Source organism: Pomacea canaliculata, linkage group LG8 (genome assembly GCF_003073045.1).
Source record: "Pomacea canaliculata isolate SZHN2017 linkage group LG8, ASM307304v1, whole genome shotgun sequence".
NCBI lineage: Eukaryota > Metazoa > Mollusca > Gastropoda > Architaenioglossa > Ampullariidae > Pomacea > Pomacea canaliculata.
In genome coordinates this window covers 9,672,852-9,691,897 of record NC_037597.1, presented here as the reverse complement: position 1 = coordinate 9,691,897, position 19,046 = coordinate 9,672,852, and the positions used below count along the sequence as shown (strand labels likewise).

General features: G+C 47.5%; 1 protein-coding gene across 4 annotated transcripts in view; it reads right to left on the bottom strand.

Annotated features, from left to right (window-relative positions):
- LOC112569923 (serine-rich adhesin for platelets-like) overlaps positions 1-19,046 on the bottom strand; it is a 109,444-nt gene that overhangs the window by 71,072 nt on the left and 19,326 nt on the right. Inside the window, exon 1 of one of the 4 annotated variants that reach the window (XM_025248008.1) lies at positions 1,519-1,802. The exons of the other annotated variants lie outside the window; for them this stretch is intronic. The gene's annotated coding sequence lies outside the window, so the exon portion shown is untranslated. Of the gene's footprint in view, positions 1-1,518; positions 1,803-19,046 lie in introns of those variants that run through there. 4 annotated transcript variants of the gene reach the window in all.

The window sequence follows — 19,046 nt, the reverse complement described above, 5'->3', positions numbered from 1 at the left end:
GGAGCGCCTTCTGGAGACACTGGGAAAAAACCTGGCCCTGTGCAAAATAAACAACTTTGTTTCCTCAAAAAACAGGCACATGAAAAACATAAATGAAGAAAACGCAATAAAAACCGTCCACCATGAGTGGACATGAAGTCTGTGCTGGACAGATCACAAAATTAATGTCATGGACGATAAAACGCAAACTCTGAAGAACGGTAACAGAAAGCTTTCAAAAACGAATAAAGTGCGAAGGAAAACAGCACCTGACAGCAAGAACCTTAATAAAGGACACACCGGTCGCGCACCTAGTTACCAAACGTTGCACAGTCCAGTGTCCCCCACACCCCACGTGACCAAGTGGAGCTGTGCACGCGCTGTGAACAGCGTATCGATCTCAGCTGCAGGCCGTGTGCCCACTCGTGCAGCTGCCTGTCACCTGACGTGGCCAGCGATGGACGATCGATGACACAGCTGATGGGCGCCGTACATGTACGTGACCACAACGTGGACCAGGCTGACCCTCCGCTGCTGTACGGCATGCTGCCACCCGGCGAGGGGCGGTGTACTAGCACGTGCACAACCTTGAACTTAGTGCCCCCGCTAAACTACCTGCTAGTTCCGGGGGGTAGTGATGCTAGAATGCGCGCTAAAATCAATCATCTCCCATCTCCATCTCTTTTTCTTATCGTTTAATTAAACGAGTTTTAAGTTCGTTCGACCTACAAAACCCTCATTAGCAAATAGGGCGGTGTAGATCTGTCCAGTTAATTCTTTAATCCACCCACCTACCCGGCAAGTTGTTTTCCCTCTGACATATACTTTAACATTTTCTTGTTACTTGGAAAAAGTGGTGCTTGTGGGGAACAACAATGTCAGACATGTCAGGTCGGGTGCAGTGGTGGGGGTGGGGCGGCGGACAGCGGCCGGCAAGGTGACGACACGCACGACTGCTCGTCGCAGCACCAGGTGACCTCCAGCCCACGACTGTGGGTACACGCTGACCAGCGCGTAGATGCACTCAATAAAGCCAAAGAAAACGAGAAAAGATGTGCACAGCTGACATAATGTCGCAGTACATGTCGCACAACCAGTGGACATCAAACTGACATCATACTGACAGTCAGCTGACATCATACCGAGAGCTGACATCATACTGACTGCCAGCTGACATCATACTGACAATCAGCTGACATCATATCGACAGCCAGCTAACATCATACTGACAGTTAGCTGACATACCGAGAGCTGACATCATACTGACTGCCAGCTAACATCATACCGACAGCCAGCTGACATACTGAGAGTCAGCTGACATCACGCCAACACAGACACATTTGAATGTATATCGTATATCCACACAGGAGCTTTTGACACCCTGCGCCATGCCGATAACGCGAACAGAAACGACAAAGGCGAGTTTGACTAGGTGCGAGGCAAATCAACAAATCAACAAAACAACAAGCAGCACAACACGTGTATGGCGAGTGAGTGAAGGGCAAAGTCAGCGCGGCAGCGAGCGATGGCAGTACTTACCTGCCCGAGGAAGAAAAAAGAAGAAGGTTGTTGCAGAAAGTGAGGAAGACGAGGCTGGCAGGCCAGGGTGCGGAGTGCTGGGTTCCACGGCATAAACGGATGGATGGATGATTCCGCCTGCACACGGAGCTCGTTATACGCACTGGGCGGCGCGGGTCACGCTGGGGCGGGCTGACACGGTGTCAATGTTATTGAAAAACTATACGCCCGGGTCACAGTTTGTAAACACCGGCCTACTGTTCGCCCAGTTTAGAAGCTCCCTCTGTTTACTCACACAGATATCGCTGTGGAGTTGTAATTCTCCCCCCGACCCTCCTCTCACCACCCGCCCTCTGCCAGAACCTCGCCGTTTATGTGCGGAATCTCTGCGAGTGTACGTGGTTATGTAACTACAGCTGTGTGCCACAACTTCCTACACAGGTAGTGACAGTGAAGGAAACAGGAAGATGAAGGACTGGGAGGACGAGAATGGCGACGAAAGAAGCGAGGACATGTCCGCTGGAACTGTTGGCGAAGGACTAGAATGCAGCGCGGAATAATGCGATTAAGTTTGAACTGTTTGTGCAATATAAAGACCAGAGTGCAGTGCGGTGTAAATAAAGCCTGAACTGTTGGCACAACACAAGGACAAGAGTGCAGGGAGGTATAAACTAAGCTTAACTGTTGGCGCAATATAAAGACCAGAGTGCAGTAGGGTATTACGCGTGAGCACGCGCTTCTTGTACCCTGCACTGACACCCCCATTCGAACACCATACCCTCACGGGGTGGCTGTAGTAGTGGTGGATGACATTTACATTCTTGAAGGACCGTTACCTTTTTTCTTGTTAAAATAGGTGCGAGAACACACACCACGTGCATGTATGTAGTGTAGGCATGCGTGTGCACGCACGCGAGAGATAATTATAAATATCACGACAAAGTGTTTTATTGTCCACGCACTGAAGCGATACAAAGCCAGTGAGAACACCCGCTACACCCGCAGTCTCACCGAATTCACACTAATGCGCACTTGTCTGACCTATTAATAACGTATCCACCCAACGCCTCTACATGTAAACAAAACACAACAACATGTGTGTATTAACATCTCTCTTAAACTTCTGCTGCACGATTCAGCACTCGAAGCATGGACTGTCTCGCTTGCTCGTTAGAATTATTTCATTGCTGCTTACAGTAATCAGGTGTAGCTTACAAGTACACACTTACTGACTTGGCTGACATCGTGATAATGGAGAATACTTATACAACTGTCATCACTGGTCGATAATGTTGCTTTTAGCTTTTCTCCACGAGATATCGTCTAAAAAGGGAACGGGAATAATAACTGGAAAACGAAAAGAGAATGTGAACAGAGAAAAATATGTGTGCATGTGTGTGTGAGAGAGAGACAGAAAGAGAGAGAAATATTGTTATGAATGTCTGAGGCTAGTGCCATCTGGTGAGCGGGGCCAGGACGTGGTGTGTAGCTGCTCCTTGCACCACCCGATATTATTTTGAGGTCGATGTACTATTCTCGGGTGAAAACAAAACCGAGCAGACGAACATACAGATAACCACGTCGGCTTTTAAGATAAACATGTGAACACAGGTACCCGTCTTATGGCACGTGACAGAACAACAACTGACCTACACAGTACCTGCTCACTGGTTCACACAAGCAGGGCGAGAATTTTTCACAGGTTGCTCAAAAACCGGAAGCGGCAAAAAAGATACTTATTTCTCAGACAGGTGTTCCAAGCAATTGCCCTGTTTTTGATGGTTCCACTGATCACACTGACAATATCACGTGACAACCGATGTGGTTTAGTCGTGATAAAGGGTGTTCTCTGTGAGGTAAACAAGTGAAGCTCTATCACAGCATGATATCCACAGAAATTACCGGAGGCGAGACCTTAAGCCACCCCTCTTGGTGCCAAGAGACAGAGAACCCTTCCTCCTGTTAAAGACTAGGACAAGAACCAAATAATGACACTTTCTACTCATTATCGTATTGTGCTTCCACGCACTCGGTGCACATGTCGAATCTCGCATGGCGGAATGATCTGACTGTACACGTGCGCTGGCAGCACACAACAGAAATGCACGATAGCGAACATCTACAACCTAATGTGTAAACGGGAATCCTAATTAATAACCAACCGATATTTGATTGACCACAAAATAAAATGAAAGAGAAGGAGGTAGATGCCAATTATGAAAATGACAGTGGATCAAAACCAGTTAATATACGGTTGGATTCAAACGCAGCTAACACATTGAAAGTCGGCAAGATTTATTATGCTAGATGTGGTCATTTATATAAAGCTTTTATTTTTTCCATATTAAAGTTTGGATGTGCAACACAAAAGTGATGCTTACAAAAAATATCCAACTTTTCAGAGGCTCCATATCGACGGCAGTTGGTTGGACAGATGCGATAACCTTTTATCTCTGACCCTCCACTGAAAATCAGGACGATGCAGTGCTGAAAGGTCAGAAAAGCAATATTCAAGCAACACTCAACAGAAGAGTGCACCCACAAGAGAAATGATTAAAACCCACGTGGCGTGGTACCAGCTTCATGTGCAGCACCAGTCGACTTTCGGAAGAAGTCGTTGGAGGTCAGGAAGTGGTCAGCCATGTCAAACAAAAACTAGGGCACAGACGAGACGACCTCCAGGAGAGAGAGAAAAAAAAAGGTCACACCCGTTTCCTGACCTCAAGAATCAGACATGATGGTGCTACTAGCCACTTTAAACGGTTCCTAGAACCAAGATTTGTTAAGCAGCTGCAAGACGATCTGAGAGGTCGGAAAAGGTCATCACCTGCCTGCCTGCGTCATCACACGACAGACGAGGGTAGCAGGCAAAGATGGCCGTGGGCCTTCCGGGAGGAGAGACTGGCACCTCGGGGGCTAGCGTGCCGCCGTTCCAAGAAGTGAATTCAAGTGCACACCTCCCTCCTTCCCTCCATGTCCACAAGCATCCGCGTCCTACTCGTGTGACGGGGACGTGTGTGTGAGATGAAGATAACAAGAAAATCTGAAGTTGTCCGCCCTGTTCGTCTCCCTTTGCAGATTAATGTAACTCCTCACCCATCACTGTTTGTGCCTCCCACCCACCCATTTCTCCTCGCGTTTACTTTGTTCAGTACGTTATCAGTATTGTTGTTCATCCTTCTGTTCCATCGTATGATGTCCATTTCCTGTTTTTGTCTCAAGCGCTAAGAGCGTGATCGCGTTTTATATATATTCCTATTATTATTATTGCTGCTTTCATTGCTTGAAGTCACAGGACCGACACAGGTGATAAATATCTTTCTCTTCCTCAAGACATTCTTTTATCTGGGTTGTCTCGAACATCACCACCACGTGCTTGAGGGGCGACCACTACCACCGGGATAGGAAGCGAGGCGAGCTATCAGCCAGGCTACTGGGTCACACCTCAGTACAACCACGGCGCTGACAGTGCGTGTCCGGCAGGTCGGCCAGGGTGAGGTCACACTGCCCTGGGGTCACTGTAGGGGAAGCCTGTAGTCACGAGGTTGCTATGTTTACAGTGCGCGAGCACGGAGAGAAGAGGAAGGGTGCTAGTACTGTGACCTGGGTTACACAGAGGAAGAGTGTGGGAGTGGGGGAGAAAGAAAATAAAATCCTCAAGGCCAGGATTTGCTGTGAATGTGTAAGCACAGCCGTCACGCTACTTGGAGAAGAACACGAGAACAAAACAGAGGCCAGGTGCACTCGAGTGTCTTGTGTCAGAAATAACACCGACGAAGCAGTGGCGTAGGAACCGGGGGAGGTGGGCAGCTACCCCTCAGATACTGAGGGGACAAGAATGTGAACATTGTTCACAGTTAGCATGGAGTTTGTCTTTCCCCCCGCCCCCACAAAAAAAAAAAAGCCAGATATCTGTCTAGGCCACTGCGAAGTAACAAGAGCATGACTGTTTTTATGAATATTTGTCAAAACACACGCACACACAGGAATGCACAAATGCTCGGGCGCACACCCACCCGAGTATCCTCCCCCCACAGACATGATCTCCTCCCTCCCAAAAGAAAACAAAATACATATGGACTGTAAGCAAATAGTACACAGATGCACAGCTGGCAAAGTCTCATGCTAATAATTAACATGCCTCTGTCTCCATTATCTAAACCTAATCGCAGTCCAACTGACATAACAGCGACCCTCGCACGCCCTGTATATAAAGAAGGTAGATCAAAGGTAAGGGGGGTCCGGAGGTGGTGCCGCCTTGTGACTAAGCTGTTACCTTGACCGTTCAAAGACCCGTCCTCTGACATTGGCAGGTCATGTGCTTGTGTCACTCGACACCCGTAGTTAACAACAGTAGCGACTAGCTCACTACTCCTTCCACTACAAAAAGTCAGTGAAAATGTAGGACCATCGACAGTATATATAGAATCAATGGTGTCGTTGGCAGTACAGGATCATCAACGTCAGTGACAAGTAGGGTTAGCGGTGTCACCAAGTTCCCAAAGGTCACTGCACTTACATCTTTACTGCCACCACAGACTGTAGGACTACGTTGTGCTACTCCAACGAACCATGCAGATCGACACTCCCACACATTTCTCTCTCTTTTCCCACCATCGTACCTCCAATTCTGTCGTTGGGAGATCCATATGCATCCAATCTTTGCAGACGACTTCGATCGGATGGCAGCACCAGAGAACTGCAAGACTTTACCAACAGACTAACAGACAGTTCGAAGGCACACAGAATTCTATAAGACATACAAAAGGAACTGTATCTTATTAAGAACACCCTCTCCCAACTATATTAGTCGGTTTGCATTGTTTTGGATTTCTTCTTGTGCATGACTTTTTAGAGATCTAAATAACGACAAGAACAAATTGTGAGAGTTGACCGAGGGGATGTGGTGACGTCATGTGAGACCTGTAACCAGAAAGACACCCAAACGCTACACACTGATACATACATGGTGGACGACGACCTACAACGCAGCAAAGCCAAACACAAAGGAAGCATGTAGAGGTCAGAGATGTCTAAAAGGCGAGGAAATCCTTGGTTTAACAACTTCACGGCAGGCCGAGTGACTTGGAGGGGTACTGAGAGTGTTTGTCAACAGAGGGAACAGGACGAATACAAAAGAATATGAAATGTTTTACTTCATTAAAACTAGTTCTCGTGAAGAAAAAAGACGATGTTGTTTGTCACTTACCCTGTCTCTCACACACACACCAACTTTTGTTCACTATAGAGTTGATTGTTTGCTATTCTGAAAGTGAAAGGTGTGTGTGGGGGAGGAATATTAACACCTGTGCTAGGTTTGGGAGCAGCTAGTCTCCCTTGTGCATGAGGTTTAGTTCGCAGTCATATTTATACCGACTACTGTGAAATGTATCAGTAAAAATGTACTAAGTCATTTATAATCTGCAAACTTTACCAGATGCTTTAAATTTTCTGTCTGCAGACGACGCGTCACATTACTTAGCATTGACCTTAACGGCGACAGGGACAGTTCCATTCAGAGCGAAGAAACCTGCCTGCCTGCTGGTTCATCGCTGGTTCATCTGCTGCATCATCGCGAACTTTCCGTGCAACACTAAGGCACATAAATGCAGCTTAGGAACGGATCGTTGTAAATCAAACTGTCCTTCTCAAAGTGTGGCAGCCGAACGCAATCCAAACATTCATTTTTCCTCTACCTAAGCAAAGATTTACCACACTTTGTGACATCCATGCCAGATTGTGTATGCGTGCACATCTAGTGACAAGAAATGACCAGAGCAACAGTTGATTAAAGTCCGTAACAGCTGAGAATATTATCATGGAAATTTTAGTGAAAATATACCATCAACTGACACGGTACCCGGATATCGCACCACCATAACGAATAGTGTACCCAGAACAGTGTTTATGAAAGCAGTAAGAATAGCTCTTCCATGAAAAAGGAGACGATGATGATGATGATGATGCATATCATCAAGTATGCGGGGCCTCCGGTCATCGATATATTTTTTTGCTAGTAATACATGTAATCAATATATGTTAAAAATAGTTATTTGCTTGTTTCTCTTAATAATATGCTTTCTTTGTCCAGAGTTTCAGAGAACTAAAAACATCGCACTATTGTCATCTCATAAGTTTCATTTTTACTTAAACGTGATTTTTAAAAATTCGTCTGCTGACTGGACTTCCACACTGCCAGTGGATTCACCTGCACGGCGACCAGACTGCCTGACAGACACAGGAAGAGAAGAATCCAAAACGGCGCATTTGTAACCGAATGCCATAACCTACAGTCCATAAAACTGAAATGTAACCGCGTGTTTCAGTACAATACTTCATCACGGGTACAGACAATGGGTAGGAATGGCGAACACACGATGGGAGTCCAGCTGCTTGAGTTTGCAGTCACAGGTTGACCTTTGCCAAAGCCTTGCATCCTCACAAGCAGACACCGGGCCTCTCCGAATGGATCCATACGCAATCATTTCGACCATCCTGCTGTCAAGGCGCTTCAAGTCAAGCATCAACCAGGCGTAAACAAAGCATATCCGTGTGCAGACATTAGCAGTGACCACAACCTCGTCCTGTCGACTCTGCGCTAGAAGCAATCCGCGCATTCGTTTCGACCTACAGAAGCTACGGGACCCTAAGGTTGCCGACCTTTTCCAGAATTAAGATGGAATTTCGCTGCCCTTAACCTTATTGACTGCGATGTGGATACCTTCTAGGGCCATATCTGACCACGGCCGAAACGGTTCTGAGTCCTAACAACGACGATGATGGACAGAGTAAGTAATAGAATGTACTGCGCTCGTTCAAAGTGGAAGAAGGTCTGGCACGCACCATCCAGGCCCTGTACGACGGCTCCAGGAGCTCAGGACTTCAATAACTAAGTGGTTAGCTCTTTCCCACGACCGTAGGTGTTCGCCAGTGATGCCCTCTGTCCCCAGTTTTTCTAAACATCTACCTGGAGAAAATCATGAGTGATACACTTAATCACACCTCCGAGTCGATCGTGGGAGGCCACTCAGTAACCTTTGCTTTGGTGACGACATCGATCTCGTGGCGGGCAGCAACAGCGGGTTACAGACCTTAACGGACAAACTCACTGCCAGTGATAGTGTGTACGGGATGGAGATCAATACCAAAAAAAGTAAGGTCATGTAAGTAACATCTGATCTCGCACGGCAGAGATCGGGGTACAAGTGGAGAAGGTGCAGTCCTGTAAGTACCTGGGCGCCACCCTTTCCAAAGACGGTGGCTGTGGGGAGGACGTATGTGTCAGGATCACAGAAGAACAGCGACGATGACCAGACTAAACACAATTTGGGACATCAGGGTGTCAGCTTCCCCACCAAAGTCAGGCTCTACAAGTCTCTTGTTGTGCCAGGCTGCCAGGTGTGGATGCTGCTAACAGAATCAGAGCAATGGATCCAAGCGTATGAAATAAATGCTTCATTAGCTTCCCCCGATCTCAAGGAAGAAAAGACGAACCACTTTGCACCCAGCCTAGTCACCTGTCTGGTAGGTTCCAGGGAGTCTCTGCTTGCGACCGTCAAGCAGAAGAAACTGAAGTGGTTTGGTCATGTTCGACATGACACCTTGACGAACATGAAGGCGGTGGACGCCGCAGCAAACAGACGAAAAGGTGAGAGACTAAAGTGAACGAGTGGACCGGCTGTTCACTGGGAGAGCTGCTCAGACGGGCTTTCCGTTAAAGCGGAGCTCCGGCACTCCGATGCTGGTGTGCAAATTAAGTTTCTTCATTAATTTTGACGCCCTCCTCGCACAAGAGAACCAAACTCACAGGAAACATCTTCCCATATACTGTTCAATTCCATAAATGAAACATGTTACTAACTGACATGATTTAACGTGAAGGAAACAACAACAAACAACCAAACACCACAAGACTTGTGACAATCCTCCCGTTCGTTCTTTTCTCTCTCTCGCGCGCACCACACACACACGACAGACAGCACGGGCAACGCACCGGTGAAGCTGTTGTGTTGGCGATGGCGGCTGTTAGCTGGTGGCACGCGACAAAAGCCTGTGAGCAGACGACATAAAGAATAAACAGCTGTAGATGCCACAGGACACGCGGCAGCTTTTATTCAACCCCGTGCAAGGGGAGACTAACGCGGCCTGCAGTAGAGGGAGGGGCACACACGCACTTCAGGACCACTGGTGCCACACAAACCATCAGACATCAGGCACGATGCCACCTTTGACATACAGCCCTCCACACAACCCATCCCTCTCCCCACCAGTAACTGGACAATTCTCGGCCGCTGCACGAGCATGTGGTCGTCGGCGTCGTGTTGACGTGTGCGCCTGCTGCACGCCCCGTGGTCAGCTGTCGTCCTCCACTTTCTCCTGTCCAGAAGCCACGACAGATGCCCAACGCCGGTTCATCGGTACCGGGTCTCGCTTGTGCCAGCCACTGCACCTCCGTCTACCTCGGGCTCATGATGTACAATATTTGACTGTATTTAGATAATTATTCTTGGCCATCGTGTAAATACTGGGCAGACATTCGTCCCAAAACGTGGCTGTCGCACAAGCACTTGCCCCCAAAAGGTTGCACGTTACAGAATAGATACCCAGTTAAGGTCCTGTAAGCCGAATAAAGGAGATCATGTTTCTCAAATTGTTTCATGGCCGCAAGTTTTAAACAAACTGCCATGGTCACATATTCAAAAACACGTGCGACAGGTGCGTTCCACGGAACACACACGCACACCTCTCAGATAAATGTTAGGCCCTTGACGCGATGCGTTCGATTCGTCTCCATGCTGTGCTTTTAGTTAAGGATTAGCAATCAGGGTGCCAGACCAAACATAAAGATGACCTATACTTCATCGTTCCATAAAACTGTTGGACAATCACTCGCTTCTAGACATTGAGCTAGCCCAGCTTTGTCCACCAGGGATTTTGTCAACTTAGGCTGCACAGCTGGTGCTTCCCCTTGATGGACAACTCTCTCCTAAACACATGTTCATCATCGCCCTATTTAGTCGCACACATGCAGCCTGTGTTTGGGAAGAAAAATTAAAATTGCCAAACTTTTATATTCCACAGTGCGTCTACGTTAAAGATGGCTTCTGTCAGCGCCACTTCGCTAAGACATCCGTGGTCCCCACTGAACACAGTTTTTACAAGCTGGCAGCACAATTTTCTCGTGAACCGAGCTCCGAGTTGTTTAGGTATTAGCTGTTTACTTCTTGTGCAGCTTGCTGTTGTACCACTGCATCTCCCTCCTCCGTCCTCACCCGTTTCTCATCCGTTTGGAAACTACCGGAAACAGCTGGTAATACATGCACAACACAAACACAACCACAACATCGGTAGGGAATGACGTCAGCACAATGCCCTTTCACCCTGACTAGCCGAACGGACTTCTCCCAAACAATTTTCCACAGTGACGTGGATGATCTGTCCTGGAAGTGTACCATGAACGCATACAACAATGAGGACAGACACGAGCTTCCCCCGGCATTTAACACAGCACCCGGGTAGCTTACTGCGTCAGGATGACTGCCTGCTACGTCAACGGGTGGCAATCTTGTGTTGGGTGGTGAGTGCACGTTCTGCACAGAGGACACGATACATACATTAACCTCCCAAGGAACCGTGCAACGTCTGCTACAAGTAACGAGTACAACTGGAGTACGTGGGCAGCACGTGAACGTACGAGGAAGGAGCCGCTTGACACTCAACAAGGGAAAGACAGTGGGACCAGCATCGCACCAGGTCTGGCATCTCCTGCATCTGTCACGGGTACCTTAGCTACGAGTTCATTGCACCTGGCTGGTGGAATAAGAAGCCTTACATCGTGACCTGTTGTTTCGCGGGCTATGGGAGGTGTGGGAGGAGCGATGGGAAGCTGGAATGACTGTCTGGCCACCATGTGCTAGTCATGTAACAACTGACTGTAGTTAGTTAATGGAGAATCTCCTGTAAAACTAATTCTGGGGCAGCGGGTTTCACATCGTGTCAGGCCCCAAGCGGACGGTCGGCCACTAGTCGCTTGAAGGGTAAAGATCGTAGACAGACGGTTTGATGAGGCTGCTGATGAGGAGCTTCTGCTGAGTGTGGTCTAACAATCGTGACTGCTCCAGCACACCCACAGCATACCCAGAGGTGAGTAAACCCGTTCTGCAACACCAACGGCTGTCTGTTCTCGACAGTGGGTTGTCCAGACGTGTGTGACGACTGGTCACGTGGCTAGGCGCTGCTGGACAGTAGTTATCGCCTAGGGTTGACGGAAAGGACACGTGGTGTTGCAGGGGACTGCTCGCGTGTCAGTCGGTCCTAATCCCTACAGAACGTGTTTCGCGTCCCAGTGTGGGTGTGAAGGCATTAACGAGCGACGAGGGAATCAACGGTTACGTCAACGAGCACTGGTAAGACCCTCCAAACCGCAAGAGACAATCATGTTGAAAGCTAAGTTGCGGATGAATGAATGAACGGGTGTAGTGCGTGATAGGTATTAAGGGTAGGACCATATTAATCACTTGATTAATTTTACACTTGCTGCCGTGTTTATTGATGTACGTATGCTGGGGGCTCGAAATCATCTGTGAAATCTTTAGCAGTATTCTCGTTAAAGTGTATATGCGTACATGCACGTGTCTGCACGGGTGGAAAACAAGTCGACAGATTAATTAACCCGAGGTTGTGGCTCAATTACGACACTTATATCCACTCTCCTGTTCCCCGGAGATCACGACAATGTCTCCCTTGAATCATCAGAAAAAGCAGAACAGCAACAACAACACGCTCTTTCGTTCTACGAGGGTCTGCCGGACTCTCCACAAGGATGAGACCTTGGATAAGCGTACGCGTAAATGGCGAGTGGACGACGCACAACAGACAACGACAGCAACGCCTGATGACGACAGCACACGCAACACTCTGTAGCTGCTCACCTTTGACCAGAGAGGTTCTTGGGGCCACGATGTCCTCAAGTTTCCACGCGGTCTACAACAGCACACCCGACCTCAAGCATTCAAACAGCTTCCCCGGAAGTCTGGTTTCGTCTTCAGCAGCCCTTGCGACGGAGAGCATGGCTGTCGCTGACCGATGTGTCTTCGTCGAACGACGCCCTCTACTTTGGAGGCAGCGGCGGTCGTGCCTGCATGTCAGCCTTTGCTCTCTGGAAGAGGTTAGTGCCTCTACAGCGCCCTTCCCATCTCCACCACACATCAAAACATAACCGACGAAACCGATTGTAAATGTACCAGTCTAACACCAACATGTTGAGACCGGCCGTCGAGAGCAGCCAGGGCAGAGAGAATATAGGTGCACGCACCACAAAGCACGAGAGAGGACTAACAAAATTTGGTATGGCCATCCACCCGACCTCTGCACCATCAGCATCACGCACATTACTTTCAACAGAAATGAGGTCAAAGCTAGAACTCTTGGCGGACCGGTGGAAGGTCCGTTTCTACGACAAACACAGAAATGACGATTTCATGAGAAAAAGGAGGGCATAGGGTGGGGTGGGGGGAGAGGAAAGAGGCAGCTTGAAGGGGGGTTGTGGCCTTGGGTCCCTGCTGACTGTTGCTTTGTAGCACGTGCGGAGCTAGGAGGCTAGGTGACGCACGCCGACCACACCGAGGCGAAGAGGGTGGGGGTGGGAGGAAAGGATGGAGAGGCTGCAACATGTCGTGTGGTCACAACCGCCAGCACGCGCGGTCACGTGGCCAAAAGCATCCAAAAGCTCAGGCCCTGCTCGCCGTGCAACTCTCTGCCGCAGCGACACCATGGACGAACGACATAGACTCGAGGTCTTGTCGGCACTGTTCTCCATCCCTCCCACCACCCCACCCCCGCCTTCATCACCCTTCCCCACAGAAGACGATTGGAAGAAGCCGAAACGTAAAAGTGTTGCTGGAACATTCAAGATGGCTGACTTTTTTTTGGAAGGGGGCGGAAGGGTGGTTGGCAGAGGTCAGCATGAGAAATACTAATGATATTGAAGATCATCTATTTAACTTTCATCAACTTTATGTGCTTCGTACTGTAAGTATATAGATATATTCATATATATAAATACGTTTCGTACCTCAAACTTTAAAGACGATAACATTGGCATCACTCCTACAAACACGGTCATCAATGAGCATTGTGCTGTGAAGATACGACACACACACAACCGCTCGACCTCCTCATTAGCATATTTCCGTTGACATAAAGAGCAGCGATTGAAGGAGGCCACAAAGACATACAGCATGGACTGGCCGTGTAATGGAAGACAGAGCAGGCAAGCAAGAGGCATCATACTTACAACACGTCCACTCCTGCAGGCAGATCAGTCAATAGTGGTTGACCTACAAACACCGTTTTGATTTTGCGAAAGCCGGAGTGATCGATATGCTATAGCGTTTTTAAGCCGCCGGCTCTGGTGGTAAGGAGCATGTAACCGGTAGAACTACCGGCAGACAACCACCGTCAACAGCGACACACACACGCACGCACAGATATTTAGAGAGAGGTTCCATCATCTGTTGGTGGTCAGGCAGTAGTAAGTATTATAGTTAAAGGATGAACTTCTATCTCTCTCCGTGTCCGTGTGTACGTGTATGTCTGTGTGGACGTGCGTATTGTATGAGAGAGAGACAGAAGGACAGAATGCGGTGACGTAGGCTCGAATCCTGCAAGCAGCAGGCAGGCGGGCAGCCTGCGAGTTCCTCTGCTTCTTCCAAGATGTGCTGATCAGGTGCGTGCCACGGGAGGCGCTGGTGTGTCACACACAACATGCACACCCCGCCTCCCTCGTCAGACCAGTCCCTACACTCGTGGCCATGTGTCCATCACACCAGGGAGTAAATACTGGTCAACATGACCACAGCAGTCACATCACCGTGGACTAGCTGGTCTATCAATATGTATCACCAGACTACAGACATTCCCCCGACTTGAGACTGGCCTTCTCTGTCTATCAATGTGTATGAACAGATTAAAGTTCACCTGGACTTGACCTTTTTGTATCAACAGATATCATCAGCACGAGTTGAGCAATACGTGTACATTACTAATACTACTTTACGAGAATAAAATTCTCTTGAAACAAAAATGTTAGATAAGCACTTACACCGCGTCGATATATATATATCCTCAGGTACATACGAAGATGACATGTTTAAAGTGAGAATTAATTTATTATACGAAATCTTCAAAGGGATACACTTATAAGGCACATACCACGGTAAAATGTTTAAAGTGACTTTATTATAAATAAAAAAACCCTCTCTCATTAATGGTTCTGCACTTTTGTTTGCAAAAATACATCTAATTCTTACCAAACCAAGACTGCGTGAAATCACTGACGATGACAAGAGTACAGTTCAAGAGTACCTATATATCGACTGCACTACTTCCTGTGATACTGATCCCATAACATGCTGCGGATGCATAACAAAGAGCTTTACCTTATTCATCATTAACAATGGAGTGTCTATTATTTCACCAGAACAAAAACATAATCCATGTAAAAGAAAAATGATGCCACGTATTGGAAAAGCTTGTAAAATATGATCGAGCGTGTCCGACAAGCACGTGCACACACACAAAGGGTGAGGACGAAAGGACGCAGACATGGCATTGACACAGACAAGGAGATGCGGGTGGATTAAAGTCTGATAACTAGACCTGACAACTTATTATGAGTATACACATATTCATTCCTCTCATGCGAGGTCAGGTCTCTGCAAACTGTGACAGGCACGCACGTGCTGTTGGATGGGGGTGGGAGTGGCTAGAGGTGCGTGGAGGTTCGCTCTCGTGCTCACAGGCGCAGGCAACAGGTCGAGCAGGTACTCGACTGGTCAACCACGGAGGCTCCTTCATTCGCTAAGTATAGCCACAGGAATCAAAGCTAACCCCAAAGATTATGTCTAAAGTCTTTGCTGACCGCAAGCCTCACCTGGAGTGACCCTGGTTGCGTGGAGGCGTGGAGGGAGCTCTTGTGTATCCCAGCTTGACCTCTGCCTCCGGTGAACACGACCCAGACCCAGACCATGTTTTTGCCCCGTCTCGCCTCGCCTCCTCCCATCCTTTCCCCATCCCCCCGAGCAATGTACGCATGCTCCTACAGTCACGCACGCCCTGCAGGTTTCACGCCTTGCTGCTGTCCTCCAGCCAGTCTTCAGCATCGACCACTGCCATTCCTCCGCCCCCTCACCTAGCACGAGCAGACGAGGCGGCTGACCAAGCGTTTTATTTTGATATTATGACATGTATATCCGACATCTATACTCTATAACAGCCCAGTATAAGTAACCAGGGGAAGTCATATTGAAACAAACAAAAAATGGGGAATGATACGGCAGGTATGAAGGCAGGCGACAGGTGATTCACCACCAACCTGCACACCCCACCAAAGATAAAAGGACATCAGACACTCGTCGTCGAGCTACACAAACACAACGAATCTCACAACGGCTGACACTCTGGTCAGCTTCCATGTCCTGTGTTTAAAGGTCGTCTTTGATAACTGAAGCGAAGACAAAACCACAAAAAGGAATTATCGAGTTATCGTGGAAGCTGAAATCACACCCGCCATCAAACGGACACGTGCACCCAAACAAAGCTGAACTCCAGCAGCAAGTGCAATGCTGTGTTGTTATGAGTTTGATATCTGTTGCAACACAACAACAAAACGCCCTCGCAAGCTCGACCCGTCTACAGGACAGACAGGCCTCGATAACTGTGTCTAGTAACCGTTACATCAGTGCCCCAGCAGTGTCATGACACACCCCTCAGTATCTCGTCGGGTGCATCACGAGGACGACTTTGTTGACGAACGATGCCGACACACACAAAGTTCGGTACACATCGTTATCTATGCTAATCAAGCTTTGCCACAGACATCCTGCTGTCCGTATTCTGTGACGTGCATCTTCAAAGAAAGAATTCAATGCGGGTTCAAATTTTAGAACAAGGGTCTTATCTATAGTTAGAAGTACCCAGCTGTATCCGAGGTCTTTGACATTCCCCACTCACTTCTGACCTGTTTCACGCATGCGCGAATAGCCTAACGCGGTTGCCAGCATAACGACCTTTGCCCTCGACTACACCTTTTTCTGATCATTCTACCCAACACACACATACACCCACACCCTAATTCTAACATAAAGCCAACGCTATCTTTTTGGTCTATAGCTAGCTCCGAACGAGAGTTAGTTCGAGTTCATGGCTACACCTCACAGGGAGTGGAGGACTCAAGAGGATGTTATGCAGTGGGGATATATTTGTAATAAAGCCTGTATTATTATTCTGAAATATTATACCTTTAAAGAACGGCTGTATTTATTGGTTGTTACAAACAGACGTTCATATCAGATAAAGCTAAATGTCTTCCGAGTATATTTTGAATGTTAATGGACTTCATTTCAACAGGTGTCGCTGACGATATGCAGGGTGGATTCACTCAACTTTAACCCCTGTAACTGCTGAACACTGCTCCACCTCCATACTCCACACACCCTGTAACTGCTTTGTTTACTCTACAAACACCCTCTATCCAATTACTTACTGCCTTGTTTACTTTACGAACGAGATGAAAACGGAGACGGCCAGTACATGTACGACTGGTGTGTGGTGTGTAGATGTCTCGCCAGGGAGGACGAGGGACTTGTACATCAGCACATGTTACAACGTATGTCAGTCAAATGAAGTCATTCACCTTCGGGGCCTTGGGCGCGCCCTCCCTTCCTGTGACCTCCATGATCATCCAAGCAGTTACGTAAACACGACTGGTTATTCCAGTTACCGGTCACAGTATAATGAAAGCTTTTATAAAGTCTTGTAAATAAGGTTCTATGTCCTACAACTCTTGATATTGATTACATGTAAGATATAAATAAATACTCCGGTCACTGACACAAGCCGTCTTTTGAAAGATCTCCAGTTAACCGACCGAAACCTGTTGTTACAGCTCCTCCATATTTGTTACAATAATAGTTTCTGTCTGGAGTGCAAGAGTTCTTTGAAAAGCCTCGCTAGCTCTCGGCGCATGCATACAACACTATTTTTACCTCCAGGGACTCGACATATGTCCGCTACGATTCAGTGACTTACACCCCCATTCAAGATGTTTACATGTGGGTGCTCCTTATGAATATTCAGTTTAAATAGGTAAGATGTGATCAAATAATATGTACTTATCTGTAGATGACTTACACAAAGCTAGGCCACTTCCTGGTTATTTTTAAACAGAAGTAACTGTAGCCACATTCATTAAAAAAATGTAACTATTTTTTTTTAATCTCAATACAATTAATCTGAACATGTCCTGCGGAACAAGAGTCAATAAATCAAATGGTGGGTCCTTGCTGTACATACCTAAAACAAAATGTCAGCAGTAAATATATATTCTGTATTTTGCTTCACCTCTCCGAATCTCATAAAAAAATCAGCATCCGAACTTTTGTGAAGGTTTATGTAATATGAAAGTAAATAATAATTTCAAGAAATTATAATCAGAGTGAAAATGTGAATGTCATCTTACCATCATCCAGCGCAAATATTTAAAGTCCACAAATATTTCCAGATGACGGCAATGAACCCCTCCCCACCACCTTGATAAGCCCCAGCTACTTACCCTGTTCTAGATGGCGACGGACTGCCTGCTGGAGATAGGACAGCCAAACACTCTGATATCTTTTGTAACCACTAGTTCCACAACCAATTGGCGAGGGTGGCTTGTGACTCCCCGAGATCAATGACACTGTCCCCTGTACCCTTTCCCCACCCTACCTCCGCCTAGAGCGCGGTGAATGGCAGCACAGGGTCCACACGTATGACTAAAAGGGAGAATGGAAGCGAAAGGATATTCATACTGCATGCTGCATAGATTAACTAAAGATATCACGAAGGTATAATAAGTGTTGTGTGCGTGCATGCGTGCTTGCACATTGGCAGGTCGATCTCGTAGTCATCTCAGTGACATTTCCTTCTCGCCCCAGCTCCAACAACAACACGCGTGGGCGCAGGCAGTAAGGGTGTCAACAACATTCATAAAGTGCGGGTATAAAAGGGCGATTGTCATTACTTCCCTGATATGACACGATACCCCGGGTACCACTGCTTGTTGTTGCTTCGAGCCAAGTGGCGGGGTGGATGGGAGGACGAGCAGTCGGAAGAAGCCTGGAGGGAAATAGTGGGCGGGTGGTGTATGGCCCCTACAGATATCGCGGTGCACAAAAAAAGCTTCGGGTCCAGCATCCCAGGCGCAGGTCATCCATGGCAGGACTAAGGAGCCATTGTGACGCCCCTCTACACGCTCATGGTGGACAATACCCACAAAAAAATGTCTGTTATTAAGGAGAAACCCTTTTTTCCTCATAAAAATATGAATAGGTGTCAGATTTTTTTTTTAATTTCCGGGGGTAGTAGAGGTCCTATCCAGGTCTTTGTCGGACTCTTCCTCCAATTCCAACACTTTCACTATATTTTATCAAATACTTTGAAAAATTGCTTTGTGCCTCCTCGTCATAACCAAATATCTACATCTCTGGTTCTAAGGCTTCAGGAAATAT